Source organism: Lycorma delicatula, chromosome 5 (assembly GCF_047948215.1).
Source record: "Lycorma delicatula isolate Av1 chromosome 5, ASM4794821v1, whole genome shotgun sequence".
In the NCBI taxonomy this organism is placed as follows: Eukaryota; Metazoa; Arthropoda; class Insecta; order Hemiptera; family Fulgoridae; genus Lycorma; species Lycorma delicatula.
This window is the reverse complement of record NC_134459.1, coordinates 61,280,775-61,301,494: the sequence shown is the minus strand read 5'-3', so window position 1 is coordinate 61,301,494 and position 20,720 is coordinate 61,280,775. Positions and strand designations below refer to the sequence as shown.

General features: G+C 28.2%; 1 protein-coding gene across 2 annotated transcripts in view; it reads left to right on the top strand.

The window, feature by feature from the left end:
• corto (centrosomal and chromosomal factor corto) overlaps nt 1–20,720 on the top strand; it is a 635,431-nt gene that overhangs the window by 499,454 nt on the left and 115,257 nt on the right. The gene's annotated exons all lie outside the window — the stretch shown is intronic.

Sequence of the window (20,720 nt, the reverse complement as noted above, 5' to 3'; positions counted from 1 at the left end):
GAGCGTGGAATTTTTTCTCTTCTCATCTTTCGTTGTTAGTAGCATTTTTATTGACCTTTACAAAAATTTTTCTCGTAATTTTATTAAGGAGATACAACCGTTAAATGAGAGAGAGAGAGAGAGAGAGAGCAAGAAAGAGTGAGTAGATAGTTAAAAAAAATATTAAGAGAAAGTGGAACTGAATCACGAGTTGAGATTAAATGCGCTTGGTTGCTGGCATAGGACCAGACAGCCCAAGAGCAAAGCTGCGGTCTTCCTTTGCAACATGGGTAGAATTCCAGGATTCTTCGCTTGGTTTGATTCTCTCTCACTCGTCTCCTCCTTCTCTTTTACTCTCTCTCTCTGTGTTGCGCGCTTCCATGTTGTGGTTTCCACTTAATCTCCCTTTGCTTGTCCAGGTCCAAGAGTTGTTCTGCACATTTTTAAACCTCGTATTCAAAAAACGTGTCCAAGAAAAAAAGAATTGCAGTTTATTTTAAATTGTTATCGTACTGTACATACCTAATTAACCGCTAAAATTTGATTTTTTTTAATTTAATTATTTAATTTTTTTTATGGGAATTATTTTTGTATTTCTCATTACTGAAATTATGTACTTTGGTTTTTTTAATTATTCTTCTGTTTCGTACATATTTTTGGATCGATTTTATCATATTTTTTAAAAGTTGTCTTTTTTATTGTTAATTAATTGTTTTTCTTATTTATGTAAAATTTAAGAATCTAACAGTTACGGATAAAGTCAAAATCCTAGGTCTAACAATAGACAGCATATTATCAGCGAAAGATCAACTGCAATATTTAAAAATCGACTTTCTTAAAAGACTCAACAGACGAGCGGATATAAAAAAAGTAATAATCTTCACAGATACCCATAGTGCAATAACAGCAATAGAAAATAAGTTAACGGACGACGCTGTAATCCAAAAAAAACACAGCTGAATACCATTCCACTTAGACATTAAACTGAATGAAGAAGCAGACAAGTTGGCTAAACAAGCTACTGAATCTCACGAACTTCCGTGCAGTTGAACATTTTGCCAACGTTTAAAAAAAGCACTAAAACTATCCAAAAAGATAGTAATCAATATCTGGAATAAAAAATGGCAACATTTCAAAACTCAAAAACTCAATCAAATACGAAAAAATATTTTTGAAGAAAATCCTGCATACTCATTTCCCAGGAAACAACAACTCATCATAACTCGATTGAGAATAGGACACGCTTCAGCCACGTAATCTTATATTGGAAAAGGAGCGAAATCTATGGGAACATTGCCAGGGTTATCTATCAGTAAAGCATATTATTACTGTCTGTCCATACTACCAGAAAGAAAAAATGAAACACGTGATACCTCAAGATCTAGAAAAGTGCTTAAATAATGTGACAAATTGTGAGAAAACTAATTATCTGAAGAATTGAATTTTCAGCATTATATGTAAGTGTGCATTATAAGTAATTATATAATGTGATCCGCTAGGTGTCACTAATGACCAATAAGGTTGATACGATATTAAATAAAAAAGTTTAATTTTAGTTTTTATATTTCATCTAAAAATATAAAAAAATTAAATGAACAAATACTAAAAATTTATAATTATTATCGAAATGTGACCGAGAGACAAAATAGGACTTTCGTGCGGAATTATGTTAATAAGTACAAGCTTAATAAATTCATATGAGAGTCAACTCAAATTAGATCTTTTGTTCTAGAATTAATGTACGTTTATCTTAAATGATTTATATCATTTTTTTTAAGTAAGCTGAGTTTAATTGAACTTTTTATCATTTTCTTTTGAAATGTTTTTACGTGATAAAACTTAGTTTTCATGTATTTTAATTATTTAATATCGATTTATATTGTCTGGCAAAATTTTTAATGTGCATTCGTACGTTTCATCTACAAGGAAAGAAGGTGTTGCGGTCAGAGAAAATTTTCTGTTTTAAGTGATTCGTGCATTTTTATATACTTTCTTTTTATTTTAGTAAATTAAAAAAAAGAAAAACCGTAATTAACTACATATCATCACATAGGTCATCGTGAGGTTCCTAGTTGACGTGGTTTGTTAACTTGTGATTTATTATAATTTTTTTTTTATTTACATAAAATTAATTTAAGTTTTTTTTAATTTTCGTTAATGTAATTTCGCGTCGTAAAAATTGCAAAACCGCGGAATATATATTGTAAATATATACGTAATGTAAATCTTTGGATATAAAATCTAAAAAAAATTGTTAATTCAAAATCGACATTATACAGAATTAAATCAAATACTAGTCAAATGTTTGATGGTAAAGAGAAGAATAAAAACATGTAATGCGTACAGTACTTTTGTAATTTATGTATATTTTTAGTGGTTAATAATACTTTGTAAGTAGTTTATTTGCATATAAGTCATTAAATTAATTTTTTTACGCTTATTACTTTAGAAAATATTTTTGTTTACTTTGTACGTCCTCGTTTTTTTCTTTTTATGAAGGGCAATTGTTAATTTCAAATTAAGTGTTAATTGTTTACTTAAAAAAATAATGTGTTATTGTAATATACGTTAAGTTTCTAATTTATCCTAAAGGTCGTTTAAATTAAAATAAATTCAAATATTGTTTTAACAAATTTATTCCTAATTCTACATAATAAAGATTCTTTTTAGTTGTTTTTCCTTAATTAAAAATATTTGTACCTTTCATTATGAAACATATTATTCTGCAATTATTTATGGTTTTCCAATAGCTAATTTCAAATAATAAAAATATCACGATAATAGTAACGTTTACGGTTCATTTAAATTGAAAAATGGCGGTATAATAATAGTTTTATAAAAGAAAATAACAGCGTTAATTATGTTGTTAAACAAGTCTCTTTTATATTCAACTGCTTTAATTGAAATTCTGAAAACTTTTTCCTGGTTCTGTTTTAAATTGTATTATAAAAACCATGTTAATTTAGTATACTTAAAAACAAAAACACAAAACGAACACCTTACTGTTACTTGTTTAAAAAAAACACTAAATAGAAATAAAAAAATAATAAAATAAATGTTTAATTTTTTTATTCCTAATAAAAAAAAATAATAAAATGAAAAATTGTTCTCCGTTTTTGTACTAATATGTACATGGAAATATTGCAATAGCGAAAAGTTAGGTTTTCAGATTTCAACGGAAATATCCATTTTGACCATCCTTGAAGCCATTTTGACTAGTTTCGGTGGACGTCTGTAGGAATGAATCTCGCTTGCATAACTCAGAAACGATTAGCCGTAGGATGTTGAAATGTTGCATTTAGGACTGTTGTAACATGTAGTTGTGCACCTCCCCTTTTGATTGCAATCGACTGAACCAAAAGTATCCAAAAAAGCCCAAAAACATTTGGATTTTGGACTTTTTCTTAACTGTAGTAATAAACCCTCATTGAGAGCTTTTCAACGATATACATAAGTGGTACTTATTTTCATTGGTTCCAGAGTTATAGCCAAATGAGATTTTAATTAATGAAATATTTTGATCTTAGTAGGGGAAGACACATCGGTTTGAATCAGACTTGATCTCTTTTTTTTAACTTTTAACTTTTTCCTTTTTTAATTTATTTTTTAACCTTTTTTTAATTTAAATATGTTGATTTATTAATAATTATTAGCCTGTCATTGAAAAAAATTACAATAAAATCAGACGTTATTAGTGAAATAAAATTTTACATAATTTTGAAAATGTGTATATGTAATTTAATAGGCATTATTACATAGTGTATATGGATTTGGTGAAACATCTGATTATTTAATATTAATTGAGAATTATAATTTAGAATCATATTATTTTTGGATTTTGTAGTTTAATTTTATTTAATTATTCTAGAATTTCTCTTGAATTTTATAGACATTAAAGTAGACTAGAGAGTGACTAAAAAACAGGCTCTCACAAGAACATATATATATATATATATATATTAAGCCATACATGCCCGATCTTTAATAAATTGTAAAAAATTCTTATCTTTTAATTCATTGCATCTCTGACATTGTCGGACAATATTCTCCCTAAGTCGGAGTTGATCATTTTGTTTATTTGTTTTTTGTTGCCAGTCATTTAATCCCTCTTTGGTTTGATATAATTTTTCTGATTTTAATTTGTGTACACGTTCTCTAACCTAATATTTCATGTAAGATTGTTGAATTAATAATTGTATAAATATTTGATGTTAATAAAACCTAATATTTCAGCAATTGAATAACTATCCACTATATTAAAGAATTATAGGAACGTATCTATCTCACTTTCAAATGAAATAAATTTAAATGAAGTCGAGCAAAAAATATGTATATGTAATTTAATAGGCGTTCAAGGAAATCATGTGGTGTTCACATCAGATTTTATAATAGGTTTTTGTATAATAACGAACAGTAATCAACTATTTCGTAAACTTTGGTACGGATTGAGAAAAAATAGTTACTTAGAAGTAAGTAATTTGTTGTTTTTTTTTTGTGCGTTTTACATGGAAATTAAGTCCAATACAGATAAAATATAATAAAAACTTCTACTTTTTCTTTAATTTAAAAAAAATGCATTTTAGTAATGAAAATAAACTTATGTAGTTCTTGTTGGTTTAATCAAAACTAACAGGAAAATTATTTTTAATAAATTATGAACACCTCGATTTTTTACTGTCACTTTAATCTGTTTTTAAAGTTAGCTCTAAAATTAATGTAGTTTACAAGCGATAAATATTAAAAATTAAAGAACACGACTGCAAAAAAACCACTGCCTTGAATTTAGGATAATTAACGAGCGAGTGTGCAGATGACAATTTTGAATATAATATTTGTATACTGTATAATTTTTATTTCAATTTTTTTAAATTTATTTATACATATATTTATTTATTTTTTTAAATTTTATTTATATATAACATATAGCCTATGACACTCCGAGTAACGTAAAGATTCCAACACTGGTCATACATTTAAATCGGTTGAGCCGTTAAACTGCACGCTGGAACAAACATACATACGTACGCTCTAAATACATTACATTCCTTTTTAGGCAGTCGTGTAATAAATTATTAGAGTATAAACCACAGTGAGTATTTTTTAGAAGTAAATTAAAGATATTTTAAATTTTCAAAGATCAAAATTTGTTGTACTAAAAACAGCTGTTTTTAATTTTTACTAATTTATAGAGTTTTTGCTAAGTTTGTTACTAATAAAAATTGTTTTTTGTTTTTTTTTTATTTTCATAGACTTTATTAAATCAATTTTCCTAAAATAAAATTTTTACACGTTTTGATAATAAAATATACGCATTTATTAGTCATTTAACAAAGTTATTGTACTTTAAACGAAAAAAAAATGTTTTTCGTCACCGCGTATTTCTGTTTTACGTTGGATATCATGAAAACTATCGGAAATACAGTTCTAGGCTATATTTTATTCGATTTTTTTTTTGTCAAAAAACATAATAAACCATCAGGTTTATCCGAAATATATTGAAATTTCACCAGGGGGAACTGAAACCCGCGCGAAATTCCCTAGCCGTAACAAAGCGTTTTTGAAGACATATTTATATGAACTTTTTAACTTATTTCAAGCTCTAGAATCAAGTTCCAGATTATTTCCCTTTCCTTTTGAGTCACCTGCATATATATATAGCCTATGACACTCTGGGTAACGTAAAGATTCCAACGTGGAGTCATACTATACTATATCAGTTCAGTCGTTGAGGTGCTACAGTAGAACAAACATTCATACGAGGTCTGTAAATAAAGAAATGAGACTAGTTTTTTTGTAGTCAAAGTGGCAACACTGTAAAGTTACTAGTAAACACATGGTTATATGAACTGCTTGCTAATTTATATCATGTATTAATATTTTTAGTCTATTTTTTCACGTGAGACATAAACAAACTTTTCGTGAAACAAGTTTTTGTTGAGCGTTACAAAAATGAGCGATACTATTTATGAGCAACGTTGTGCAATCAAATCTTGTGTTAAACTCGGTGAGAATGCTACTGAAACCTTTGCAAAATTGAAGGGCTACTGAAAGAAAATTGGGCGTATGGAGATGACGCTCTGTCACGAGCCTTAGAGCGGGTTAGGTGGTTTAAAGCATTTTCTGATGGCCGGTAATCAGTTTCGGACGATCCACGCTGTAAAAGACCGTTAACGTCAAAAAGTGGCAACAATGTTGAGCGAATCAGAGACTTTTGGAGGTTTTGTCTACAGGACAGACTATAAATCAATATGTTTACCGAGAAATTCTTGTAAAACTGCGGAAAAGAGTTGCCCGCGTGAGACCAGCCATCAAAGACAACTGGATGCTGCATCATGACAATGCACTTGTCACACTGCACTCTCAATTAATGAATTTTTGGCAAAGAAAAACATTCCTGTAGTTCCTCAACCACCTTATTCACCCGACTTGAGTCCCTGCGACATTTTCCTGTTCCAGTCTTTAAAAAACACCTCAAAGGACACCATTTTGGAACAGTAGAAATTGTTTAAAAAATATGTAACCAACCATCTGAAGGATATTCCGGTTTCTGAGTTCAAATACTGCTACAAAGAGTGGGAAAACCGTTTGAAGAGTTACGTGGCTTTCCCATGGGAACTATTTCGAAGGTGATAGAGTCCATGTATAATTTAATTGTAAATAAAATTTTTTTCTATCGGTTTCATTACTTTATTTACAGACCTCGTATACGCTGAATACATTACACTCCTTTTTGGTCAGTCCTGTAAAAATATGTTAACATACAGATCGTGGATACCGGTGTTCTTTGTTGATTGGATTTCAATTAACCACATATCTCAGGAATTGTCGATCTGAGACTGTACACTTCATTTTACATTCATACATATGATTCTCATTCATCCTCTGATGGGTGAATTAAGGATTCCACCTTATGGTGGTTCAGAAGGCTAAATAGAAAATAAATAAATAAAAGAGGGTTAACATATTTTAACAGTACCTTGATTTATAGTTTTTATAAAACTTAGATATATTACACATTTTTTCCTTAAGTCTCTTTTTCTTTTTAAATAGCTGTTTATTGTGATATTCTTAAAGATTTTTTTAATTTGGCCAGAGTAAAAATGTTGGGAAACAAATTTAGAGAATAAAGTAATAGGAGTGATTGTATGTAAAAAAAAAAAAAAAAAAAAAAATAATAATAAAGGTAATGGTCGTTTATTTTGTCTGGTCTTGTCCTTTCCACTCGGCTGTTCTTGTTTGAAATAATTGGAAAAGAATTTTTTTTTTTTTTAATAATTTTTTCCCCTTTTTTCTTCTTTTTGCCCTGGGTTAGCATCAGTCGAGTGCAACCGAGTACAGAGTCAAACCTCTTTTCCTTCTGGCCTCAATGATCCATGAAACTGCTCTTCAAGAACTTTATGTTAACTGGAGTGGTAGATAGCATGGTATACATAAAGGATAAGGATTGGCTGACCATAATATTTATGCGTTTATAACACGATTTAACAGTTTTGTTTTTATCGTTCTTTTTATTTTTGTATTTTTTATTTTATTTATATCTTATCCTTTTAGCTTTATCCTTTTTAGTTGTGTTATTCGTTGCTTTCTTTGTTATGGCTTTACTTGATAACGATGCATCTATTTTTATGTTTAATACCACCCTATTTAATAATCACAGTATACGTTCTGTTTTTAACAACGAACTAATTGTTTTAAATCTTGTTCTGATGCTTTATTTTTAAAATAACCTTTTTTTTTATACGTGTTCCAGTTTATTTCACCTTACTAAATATTTTTATTATTATTATTATTATTATTATTATTATGGTTATTTTTATTTAAATTTATGTATTTTCGATACAACAGTGTTTGTTTCACGTAGGCACAATCTTAATTTTTTTTTCCATTCAGTACTATTTTTATTAATAAATTGAATTTTATTCACATTTTCTTGTTATTTATTTTTATTGCTAATAATTTTATTATCTTATAGTTTTTTATCATTTATATATTTATTGCTTTTCTTTTTTTATGCTTTATTTTCTTATTGTTATTTCTATATAATTAATATTTATTATTTATCGATTTATGAACGTGATAGTTCAAGCTATTATTATTGTAATAAATTTAGTAACTATTATTATCGCTTCAAAAGTAAAATTAAACTTTTATTTATTTTTATAATTATGATATTTTTTTTAAAGAAATAATTTGCGTAATCATATATTTACACTTATATAAAACTGAGGTTAGTTATTTTTTTTAAATCTTTTTTCATGGTTTAAATCGATTTTATTGTTTTTTTTTTTATTATTATCATGGATTAATTTATTTTTATTGCTAAAAATAATTTAGATAAATTTTTTTTCTTTTTATCCTTTTTCAAATTTTCTTTTCATTCTGTACTAGATAATTTTAACCTTCTTATGTATTACCCATAACTGCCTTGTTCTTTGTTTTAAAATATTTTTTGCAAACCTTCTTTCTTATTTATTAGAAAAACAAACGAAAAGAATTACCATTCATCTAATTTCTAACAAATTCTATAAAAAACACATTTTAAACATTTCCAGATTCTGTTAATTCTCATTCTTTCGCTGCTCGTCTGCAGTATGGTAATTCTGCACACCTTAAAAATATTGATCCGTTAACGAGTAAGTACAATTACTAACAGCGTTTATACTTTTTTCATTATGTCTTTATCGTTAAGTTTGAAACATTAATTTGTTTCTTAATAACGGTAAAAGAATCAAGTTCAATTTTTGTTTTTCAATATATTTTTTTTGTTAATTTAAAAATATAAACTTTTCGATGACCTAATCCGAAAATTTTACTTCAAAATATTTTCAGTTGTCTTAGTGACATCTTCATTCATTTGTTGTGATTGAGCAGCATTGCCGATTATCATGTAGAAAAGCAGAAACTTCGTTATTAGTTCGAATGATGTAATTAGCTAGAGACTTTTCTTAAAAGGCAGCAATTCATAGTAGCAGCTATGTATTTGATCCTTGCAATACCTTTCTTCAGTTAATTAAGTAGTTGCTTATAAGACTGTATAGAATTTGTAAAAAGAAAAATCACTCTCAAAAGAGTGCTTAAATTTTATCTTGATTATTTCAAAAGTAAATTTAGTAATAGAATAAAATATTGCTTAAGTTAATAGAAAAGTAATTTGTGAGCAAAATTAGGAAGATTGTTATAAATCAATAAAATGACGTAGATTTTAGAGTGAAATTATGAGTAATTTTATTAAGCTTTAAACTCATTAGCAAAGACAACGCCTGAATAGTATAATTCTTTTTTAAATCTAATGGTATTTTAATTTTATTTCTTATTTTGAATTCATTTTTTTATTTTTATTTCCCGTTTAGCCTCCCGGAATTTCCGTTCAGGTATTACTTCAAAGGATGAATGAGGTTGATATGTATGACTGTAAATAAAGTGTAGTCTTGTACAGTCTTAGTTCAACCATTCCTGAGATGTGTGGTTAATTGAAACACCGGTATGCACGATCTAGTATTCAAATCCGTATAAAAGTAACTGCCTTTACTAGGACTTGAACGTTGGAACTCTCGGCTTCCGAATCAGCTGATTTGGGAAGACGCGTTCACCACTAGACCAATCCGGTTGGTTGTAATTTAAATTCCTGAAATCATCCAACTAAACGGTTTTGATTAAAGTAAAAAGAAATGTTCCTTAAATTTAAATTTAAACTAATTTCAGTCCTTAATAAAATTAATTTTATACTTCGATCCATTTTTCATTTTTGTACGCTTATTATGAAAATTTTGAATGCTTTTTATTCGTTCATTAAGTCTTTGTGCTAATGGATCATACGCTACGTTTTAGTAAATTTATCCTGGTGATGAAGCATGGAAAAGACTGAAGGACCGGTAGCTTAAATATACGAAAGAAATTAACTTTTCTATTCTTTTTTATTTTTATTTAAAATTTACTAGTTAGTAGTATGTTCATATAGCCTCATCGTAGAATTATTTTGTACAGAATATTTACGTATCCAAATAGCATAAGGAGTAGACCTATATATATAGTATACTATAGTTGTATTATACATAGTATTAATACATATATAGATATACATCTTTTAAAAGTTGTTCCTTGTGAGGAAACAACGCTCATTGTTGTTATTGTTATTCAGCACAATGATTCTATTGTTTCATTCTTCATTTTAATGCTGTTATTTCTTCGCATTGTTTTCTTTCTTAGTGCATTCATTTATTTTTATTATTATTACTATTATTATTGTTATTGCTGTAGCCTAAAGCATATTGTTGTCGACTTTGGAAAATCATATTCAGTATGGGTTACAATATTTATCGTAGGCGTAGGGTATCTGTATTGTATTTTTTTCTCCCAGTAGAAAAATTAATTTGCGTAGGATTAAATGCTGCGTGCTAGCCAAATACTTTTATGATTATTTTTAAACTATGGTTTTAAAAATAATTATATTTTTATAATACGTGTATTATGTAGATTTGTATTTATTCTTAAAAAAAAAAAAAAAAAAAAAACCATAGCAACCTATTTCGCTTAGCTATCCAACTCACGGGATAGTTGTTGAGTTTTATAATTGTAATTTGGTTTTATAATTGTAATTTTTATTTCCTTGTACCAAGTATTGTGTTCGCGAAAAATTTTGGTATTCAGATTTCAACAAAATTATCTATTTTGAATAGTTTCGGCGTGACGTCTTTATGTACGTATGTATCACGCATAACTCAAAAACGGTCAGCCGTAGGATGTTGAAATTTTGTAACACCTAGTTGTGCACCTCCCCTTTTGATTGCAATCGATTGGACTAAAAGTGTCCAAAAAAGCCCAAAATCCATAAAAATTAGATTTTGGAATTTTCCTTAAATGCAGTAATAAGCCCTCATTGAGAGCTTTTCAAGGATATATGGTGATCCCAGAGTTATAGACCAATAAAATTTTAATTAATGAAATATTTGGATCTTACAAGGGGAAGGCTTTGAATCAGACTTCATCTCCTTTGTTTTTAACTTTTTTTTAAAATTTAAATATACTGATTTATTAATAATTATTAACCTCTGATTGAAAGACTTTTTTACAATAAATAATAATTCAATAATAAAAATTAAAAAAAAAAAAAATGATAAAATATCAGAAGTTAATAATGAAATAAGATTTTATGTACTTTTCATTTAAAAAAAACGTGTATATGTAATTTAATAGGCGTACAAGGGTCATGTGGCGTCCACATCAGATTTTTTTTATTAAATAAATTTCATTTGGTAATAATTTGAAAAAGAAAAAATATTTTTTAAAATCTTTCTGTTCGTATTAAAATTTATGTTAAAGGTGATTTAATATTCTGTATATTTCAATAACAAAAAAAAAACAAAAAAATCGAAACTTTTCTAGTTGTTTTTTTTTTTAAATTGAATTAAATATTTTAAAATTAATTGAAGTTTATTTCTTCTGTGAACTACTACATAATTTAATCTTGTAAGGTCGCTTATAATATTTTTATTTTTAAATATATATTTATTTAAAAAACTTAACTGATGGTTTTGTAAAATACGTTGAAATAATCCAAATTTTGTTTTAAAATCGCTAGTAAAAAAATATATCAAAAACTTTACTTTTACAAAATTCGATAATACTTGTAAATAACTCTAAAAAAATAAATTAAAAAAAAAATAATAAAAATCTTAAGCCAAAAAAGTCTTCTCAATTTTCAAATATTTATCATTGGTAGATATTAATGATTTATTACAAAAAATATATTCCTATATATTTTCTTTACTGTTAATCAGTAAAGTTCTGTTTTTTATCAGTTAATTTACTGATAAATATCTCCAATAGTAACTATTGGAGTACTAAACACAATATACAAACCCAGTCGATTGGCATGTCTACAAAATCATACTGCGTAATTTGTAGTAAAAAACAAACACAGATCAAAATAATTTTTCCATTGTATCATAAGTATTGTTCATTTATTTATTAAAATATTTATCATTGGCATTTTTTCTTTTATTTATGGAAGTTGTTTGGATTTTTTTTTTAATTCTAATTTTTCAGTTTATATTGATGACGATGTCTGTTCGATTGTATAAAAATTAAATTGGATACATGTCAATAACTGTCTTTCTCTTGTGTTAACTTCGATAATTAATAAATTTTAGTTCATTTTTTTTTTTAAATCAGTTTGATTTCTGTTTTTTTTTTTTAAAAAAAACTTCATTAAATATCGTATTATTATTTTTCGATATTATTGTATTGGATTTTAGTAGTAATATTCCATTTTGTAATTAATGCACCTGCTAGAAGTCTAAAATTCCTAGTATTGTTAAAACGTCATTATTAAATTTTTTTAAAAACTCATAAATATATTTTTTAATAATTATTTATTAATTAAGGGGTAATTAAATCAGTTGGTGGGATCAATAACTTTAACACTTAATATTATTAAATTTGTGTAATTAGTAATAATAATATTTTCATTGGTAGTTTTTGAAAAAGGAAGTATGAGGGAATATATAAACCGATTTACTTATAATCGGCGGGGACAAGTGGGGGAATTCGTAAAATTCTTGGATCGTCGCAAGATGGACCGAAGCTAAAGAATTAGTAAAGTATGTATTTATCGATCAAGAACGAAAGTTATAAATTCGAAAGCGTCCTACTTCTAACCATAAATTATGCCTGGCAGCGATCGGCCGAAGTTCCTCTCCGATGACACGGCAGGCAGCTTCCGGGAAACCAGGAGCTTTTGGGTAAAGTTGAACCGTAAAGGAATTGAAGGAAGGGCATGGCTGGATATGAGGACATCAAAGAAAAGATTAAATGTTGTAACTAATTTATATTTATTAACTGTACACATTGATTGCGAGTGTATGTATACGCGTACAAGTTTATAAAAACTTACAGTGAATTCTATTAAAAAATTTTTAAATAAAACTTTTTTTAAATTTTAATTCATATTAAAAAAGTCATTCAAGTGAAGTCCGCAATAAGTTCTACTATATTCCTAGTCTGTATATATTATATAAATAACATCTGGTGACAGAACGAGAAACGTCTAAAATTTATTTTAATCTAGTGATATTATATTGCGGTATCTTTTTAATTAGTCATCGTTGTAAAATTAATACGAAATAGGTTAAAATAGAGTGCACACAATTTTATTTATTTTCGTTTTGTTTCATCCTTTATTTTGACGGAAATTAAAATGCAGGTTGCCACCGTGTGCGGTGTATGTTTAGTTACTTTGAAAATTGGGATACGGAAAGGGTTGAAATGGAGTTTTTTGAGCTTTTGTCGTAGTATAATCATAGTTAGTGTAGTCGCAGAAATGTGTTGGAAGAGAATGAAAAAAGAGGTCTGGGTAGTTGTTCTGGGTTTTATGACGTTAAATTCACCTGAAGGTAAGAGGGTTTTGTGCGGTGAGGTAATATGATACTCTGGGTAGATGTAGATGAAGGTATTGCTTGGACGTCAGTGGTTATTTGCATCATGTTTTCTATTTGTGTGTGTGTGTGTGTGTGTGTGTGTGTGTGTGTGTGTGTGTGTGTGTGTGTGTGTGTGTGTGTGTATGTGTGTGTGTTTGTGGGGTGAGAGGTTGTTTCATTTTACTTGTAAGCAACGCTTGTGCCAATGAGTAGCAGAAAATGCCGATTTCATTGTTATATTTTTCAGTTTGTATTAAAGTAAAGCTTGAATTCTTGTTATTCATTTCATTGCTTAGCTTCATTTTAATCATAAAATTTAATTAAATTATAATCAATTTGAATTCTGTTATTCTAAACGCACAAAAAAATTAACAAAAAAGAAACCGGAATATTACAGCATAATAATAATAAAATAATAAAAATTTTTAAGTTTTAAAAATATTTCTAAAGCTTAAGTTATTTTTACCTTTTTTTTTATTATTTAAAATGTAGATAAACCACCTGGCTAACTAATGGTTAACTCGTCGCAAATCAGTTGTTTAACAACTGATTTTCGAATTATAATGTCCTGAGATTCAAATCCTAGTAGATGTTAGTTGCTTTTATACGATTTGAATACTAGACAGTGTATACCGGTGAACTTTGGTGGTTGGGGTTCAATTAACCACTCATCTCAGGAATGATCGGCGTGAGTCTGTACAAGACTACACCTCATTTACATGTCACACATAACATCTTCATCTCATTGGGCCGTGGGAGGGAGGTTTGCTTAATATTCACTAATTTAACAGATTGCAATGTACTCGTTAGGAAAATAAAAAATAGAGTATACATAGTCCTTAAAAAACGATGTCAACAAAAATCATAAATCCGTCACTAATCCGATTAAAAATCTTTCATTTAAGTTATCTGGAAGCAGGAGCACCAGATAAAATTCATCTGCAAATTGAAACAAAAGGAATCATTTCATTGTAATCGTGTCCATTTAGTAAAAGGTTACGCTAAAAATATATACGTACAAACAAATGAAAAAGAAAAGAAAACAGAGTCAAATTGGGAAACTGAGAATCTATGATTGCTTTTAAAAAGAGTTTTTTAATTGATAGTAGATAATATACTATTATTACAAGGTACGGTTCAATGATTTATTCAAAATTAGAATAGAAATTCAGTTAATGTAAAGAACTCATATTATTATTTTTATTAATAACATTTGTGGCAGCTGTCCCGATATACCTTTTTCTCTTTTTTTTTATTTTGTTTGTTTTTAACGTCTCCTCTTATTTTTCAACTTTCCATTCTTCATCACTGGATCTATATCGATCGAATATTTTTTTTTTTTTGGGAGTTATCAGTCTTTATTGTACAAAACATGTGCCTTTTTTTATGATTTGACTGTTTTATTTTACTTTCTTTTTTAAATTTTGTTGTCCTTTGATTTTGTTTTTTATTAAAAAAGTTTGGTCTTTGTTTTTAAATTTGGCTTTAAGCTTATAATGAATTTTTTGATTCTGGAAATTTATTAATTCATTATTAGATGCACACAACAGTAATATAGCATAAAGTAAATATAATATATAAATATAAAACAGTAAATATAACAGTATATTATAATTAGGATTATAATATACATATACATTCACTGTTACATACAATATTATTCACATGAAACAGAAATAAAAAAAATATGAGATCATTAACCTAAAACTGATTAATAAACAAATTCAATCTAATTCTTATATTTAAAATAAAATAATAGTAATATTAATAATTCCGATCTCCGTGATAGAGTGGTAATGTCTCGCTTTTCATCCGGAGGTCCTGGGTTCGAATCCTGGTCAGGCATAGTATTTTTCATACGATACAAATTTCGATTCTCATAGGGAAAATTAATCAAAGCAGTCCATGCCCGTCGTCTCAAAAAAAAATAATGTTGAGTAAAATTCTAAAATATAGAATATTCAAATTAATAAACCAGTAAAAAAAAAAACAAAGTGGTCTAATTTTAATATTGAGAAATCCTGAATGTCATAAATATCTAAAAATTTCAATTATTATTCAATATTGATAAACTGAAAAGTAACTAAGTCACATTTAGAGAAAAGAAAACAATAATATGTACTTAAACATATGAGCACCTAATATAAATTATTCTTATTAAAAAATTCTCAGTAATAGAGTTCATTGTAAATTATATTTTTATACAGAAGTAATCATTTGCAAACAAAAAATTTGATGTGAACTCATGACTTCCTTGTACGCCTATTAAGTTACATATACAAATTTTTAAAAGTACATAAAATCTTATTTCACTAACTTCAGATTTTTTTCATTTTTTTTATTGTTATTATTGAATTATTATTTATTGTAAATTTTTTTTACAGAGGTTATTAATTATTAACAAAGCAACATATTTAAATTTAAAAAAAGAAGGAAACGAGATCTGAATCGAATCTATGTGCCTTCCCCTTGTAAGATGCAAATATTTCATTAATTAAACTTTTATTGGGCTATAACTCTGAAACCAATGAAAATAAGTACTACTTATGATTATATCGTTGAAAAGCTCTCAATGAGGACTTATTACTGCAGTTAAGAAAAAGTAAAAAATCCAAATGTTTTGGATTTTGGGCTTTCTTTGGACACTTTTGTTCCAGTCGATTGCAATCAAAAGAGGAGGTCCACAACTAGATGTTACAACAGTCCTAAATCCAAAATTTCAACATTCTACGGCTAATCGTTTTTGAGTTTTGCGAGATACATAAGTACTTACGTACGTACAGATGTCACGCCGAAACTAGTCAAAATGGATTCAGGGATGTTTAAAATGGATATTTCCGTTGAAATCTGATAACCAAAATTTTTCATGATCACAATACTTCCTTTATTTCAAACAACGAAGTAAAAAAGGAGTAATATTATTTTGTTATTTCATATTACGTTTTGTTTCGAAATCGATTTTATCTTCTTTCGTTTCACGCGCTTTTGTAATACATTTTTTTTATAAAATGTTTGGAACGTAACTTAATGCTGCTTTAAAATATTACTGTTTTTAACACAATAAAAAATTGTTAATTCAAAAAATATCATATTTTTAGATAAATTATTTTTTTAAATGGTTAAATTAAAATAATATTTATTGTCTGCATTTATAATTGATACCTCTTAGGGGACCATAACTAAATTTGGTTAATGATAATCACGTGAACAGTGATCCCCATGAAACCCAACTAAATTTGGTTAATGATAATCACGTGAACAGTGATCCCCATGAAACCCATCATTAAAGCATAAAAAGATTCAGCACCTCATATATAGAAAAAGCATTGGTATATGCGGTCTAAGTAAAGTTCTATACTTAACATCGCACTAGAAATCGTTCACAGGCAGAAAAGAATTAAAAAAAATGTTATCAATACCAATATATAAAAACACTATAAATTAAAAAAATATTTGTCGGTAATAGAAGTAGCTGTAATTTGTAGACTATCAAAGTGACTATACAGTAACAGACTCATCCCGTGTTCCCGCTCCCAGGATACTTCTTCTTGTCACTCCTCTGGTTACATTTCCCAGGTCTAGCATATGGGAGCGTTTTAGTCGTTTGAAGTCATCGCTGTTGTCCCGTAGATTTACTGTCAAATACAATACAGTAAATTTACTTATATGTCTAACCTCTGTTTGTTCCGCGAGCTAAATTTCTGGATCTCTTCCTAAACAAAATGCTAGATAGACATGAATTTCTTTAACTCTAACAAACCACGACGCCTCTGCTATGGTTCTTACCAATTTGTTTTGGAATCTTCGAATTATTTCAGTTTTGTTATTACTCGTAGTAGCGCATCCCTGAACTGGATTCTGTTCTTCGAAATAATTTTAAGAATGACTCTGTAGATTAACAGTTTATTAGATAACGATAACTGTGAGTTTCTGCCCTGCAACCAGTTTATTTCCCTATACTTGATGTTAAGCTGTTTCCTCTTGACGACCCGACAGTAGACCAAGGTACCATGAGAGCGATGTAGACGCCATTCAGGTGGACGCGTGGACCCGTTCTCATTAAATAAAATTAACAATAAATTTTATAAGAAAGCGTCTGTAAAAGAAGGTTTTCGTACTTGGTGATTTGTTTTTAAATTAAAGTTTATTAAAGAAAACTATTTTTCACTTTTATTTAAGCCGATTTACTTCTTTATCACATATATGAATTCCATTACTCATTTTAATATAAAAGATAAAAATCGTTATTGGAATTTAAACTTTTTGAAACTCGAAGAAATATAGATTTTAGAGAATTAAAAAAAAAATAGTTTTTTTAAATGAATGAGTAGTTCCTTCCGGCCCGATCAGTGTAACTAATAATTACAGTATAAACTGTAAAATGGATTCTATAATAATGTAGAATAGTTTGTGTTTTAATAATAGTTGTGTGTTGAATTTCGCGGTCTGCATCTGACATCTACGAATATATACGCACGAGCGTGGGCGCGTGTGAGTGTGCGTTTAGTAATGGTAGTCTTGTCCTTCGGGATGTTGGCTTAGGTTAAACTAAATGTAAAGCCTGCTTGGGATTCCTTCACTATGCATCAGGGCGTAATTACAGCATGGAGATCCAGTGACGTTATTCCTAATGACATACCGAGCGCCATTGGGGTCTTCTATCTGCACACAGTGCGGGGAGAACGGGAACAGGAACGACGTCGACGAGTGACGCGCTTACGTTGCCGGCGCTTATTGGATGAAGGGTATGACGTGACGAGGATAAGGGGTAGTGTTCGAGGGAGGTCCAAGCTTAATCTTGATTTATGTCCTTCCCTTATGTCATTTTCTTTTCCTCGGCCTGGTTTCTTTTCTTCTTCTCCTACTCCCCTACCGTTTTCCCTCTTTTCTCTATTTTCTTCTTATTTATGCTAGCTTTTCTTTTCATTAAGGAAATCCATTTTAACTACTTAGGCTACCTCGGTAATTTTAAACTCCGCGTTAGTCTACTGTATCTGCATAATCCTACATTTTTATTTAGACATTATTTTTGAATATAAAATTAGCTTAAAGTAGCTTTTATAATCATGTTTCATGTGGCTACGAGTTAAAAATTCTAAGAAAAGAATGTTAAATTACGGCTCTTTTAAAAATTACTTTTACCTACACAGTAATATTTGTAAGTAAGGACACAACTTTTAATATGTAATTGAATTATTAACACTTAAATATATACCGTGGATGAAGTTTTCTCAAAATTCCGTAAAAATATGACATATGAAAAATTATCATCAAAAGAGAGTCGGAGTCCACTTTTGAAAGAGAATTTAAATAAAAAACACCCTCCCTTATAATAAAACACACACAATTAAATAAAAATTATAACACAATATATTTAAAACCACATTAATACTAACACCTATCAACATAGTGAAAACTAAACCAATTAATAATGAGCAGATACATAGGTTATAAAGATTAATACAATTTTATTTACACTGTACAAAAAGATGAATTTTGTATTATTGTGTTTTTTATGATAATTTATTTTACATCGAAATATAATTTTTTATTATTTTTAACTTTTTTTGTGTTCACATAAAAACTTTTCGCCGCCATTAACAATTTGCATACATACATACACATTAACAAGAATGAATTTATTTGGAAAAAGTTGTTTGAAGTTTTCTCTTCTTTTTAGATAGATTTCATAAGAAAGCTACATGTTATAAAGGATACCATGATTCGATTTCCGGAAAATTTCGAAATATCTTCGTGTTTCATATCCCCCCGACCCCAAAACCACCATCAGTTTACCACCAAAGTTTATATATATAAACTTTCGAATACACACACACACTCACTCACTCACACACATACATACATTCATATATATATATATATATATATATATATCATATAATTTATTTATATATTAGTTTCCACTTACCAACAATCTTTAATATGTTCGTGCGCTTTCGGATTAGTAATCCATCCTCAGGAACATTGATGTGCTATAATTATAATAATTTATCATTAATTATATTAACCTGAATTTTAAAAACAAAAATTATAAATACAATAATTGATCGTCGAAAGGTAAAATAATGTCAACGTTATCAGTCATGTCAGTATGAAGATCTCAGTTGTTCATAACATCATAATAATTGAGACTTTCATACTGACATGACGGATAACGTTGACGTTATTTTATCTTTTGACGATCAATTGTTATATTTATAGTTTTTTTTTTTTAAATTTATGTTAGTATAATTAATCATATATGGAGTAAATTATTATAACACATCAATGTTTCTGAGGATGGTTTACTAAGCCGAAAGCGTTAGAACATACTATTAAAGATTGTTGGTAAATAGAAACTATTATATAAAAAAATTATATATCAATACCCACGGGTCGTTATTAATAAAATTAATATATATATATATATATATTTAATTTTCTTGTGGACACGATAACTGCCGTAATTTTGCGCCAATCACTTTCAAATTGACACATAAAATATAACGACACAAAATCTCGATCGAGTTGGTTAATGGGCAAAATCGGACCATGGGGTGGAAATGGGAGGGCTTTTTCGAAAAAAAACAAAATATCGCTATAACTCTCTTATTAAGTAAAATATCGAATTCGTTTAAGGTTCTATTATTCTTTGAATAAGGGCCTAAAACTTATCTAAGTAAAGTTTTTTGACCATTGGCCCAGGGGGTGGAAAAAATTAGATTTCGAAGACAAAAAACCATACCTACCTTAATAGGCACAGTATCGAATCGGTTTAAAGTGGTCTTTAGTTCTCTAAACATTACCTAAAACAATTTTTGATATGACCAACCCTTACAGCAAGGGATGATCAAAATTTTGCTGGAATTGTAGGAAGATGAAGGTTGTATCCTAAACATGTGAAACTTTTTTCACATGCAACCACTGTCGTATTGAGTAAATTTGAAGTTTTTCTTAACTTTAAGTTGGAAACCTTTTTTATTTCCTAGTTAGCACCGGTGAAAGCTACCTCTGCCTTCCGGCGTGCCGAAAGGGATTTTTTTAAATTAAAAGTTTCATTAAGAGTGTAATAAATATTTAACAGGTGCATGTTTGTCATATTTAACCTCGTAATTCATTTTACACAACTAAATAAATAAATTCTCTCGCTCTCTTGTATTTTTGTGTGTGTGTGTGTTCTATTAGGGTAATTATTATTATGCACAGTTAATTATTATTTTGCATACGTTGTTTTTAGTTAAAAAAAATTCATACTCGTCCTTTTTAAAGGTCAGGTTATAATTATAACCTTGCTGTTTTTGAATTTTTTTTTTTTAGTTCATTTAC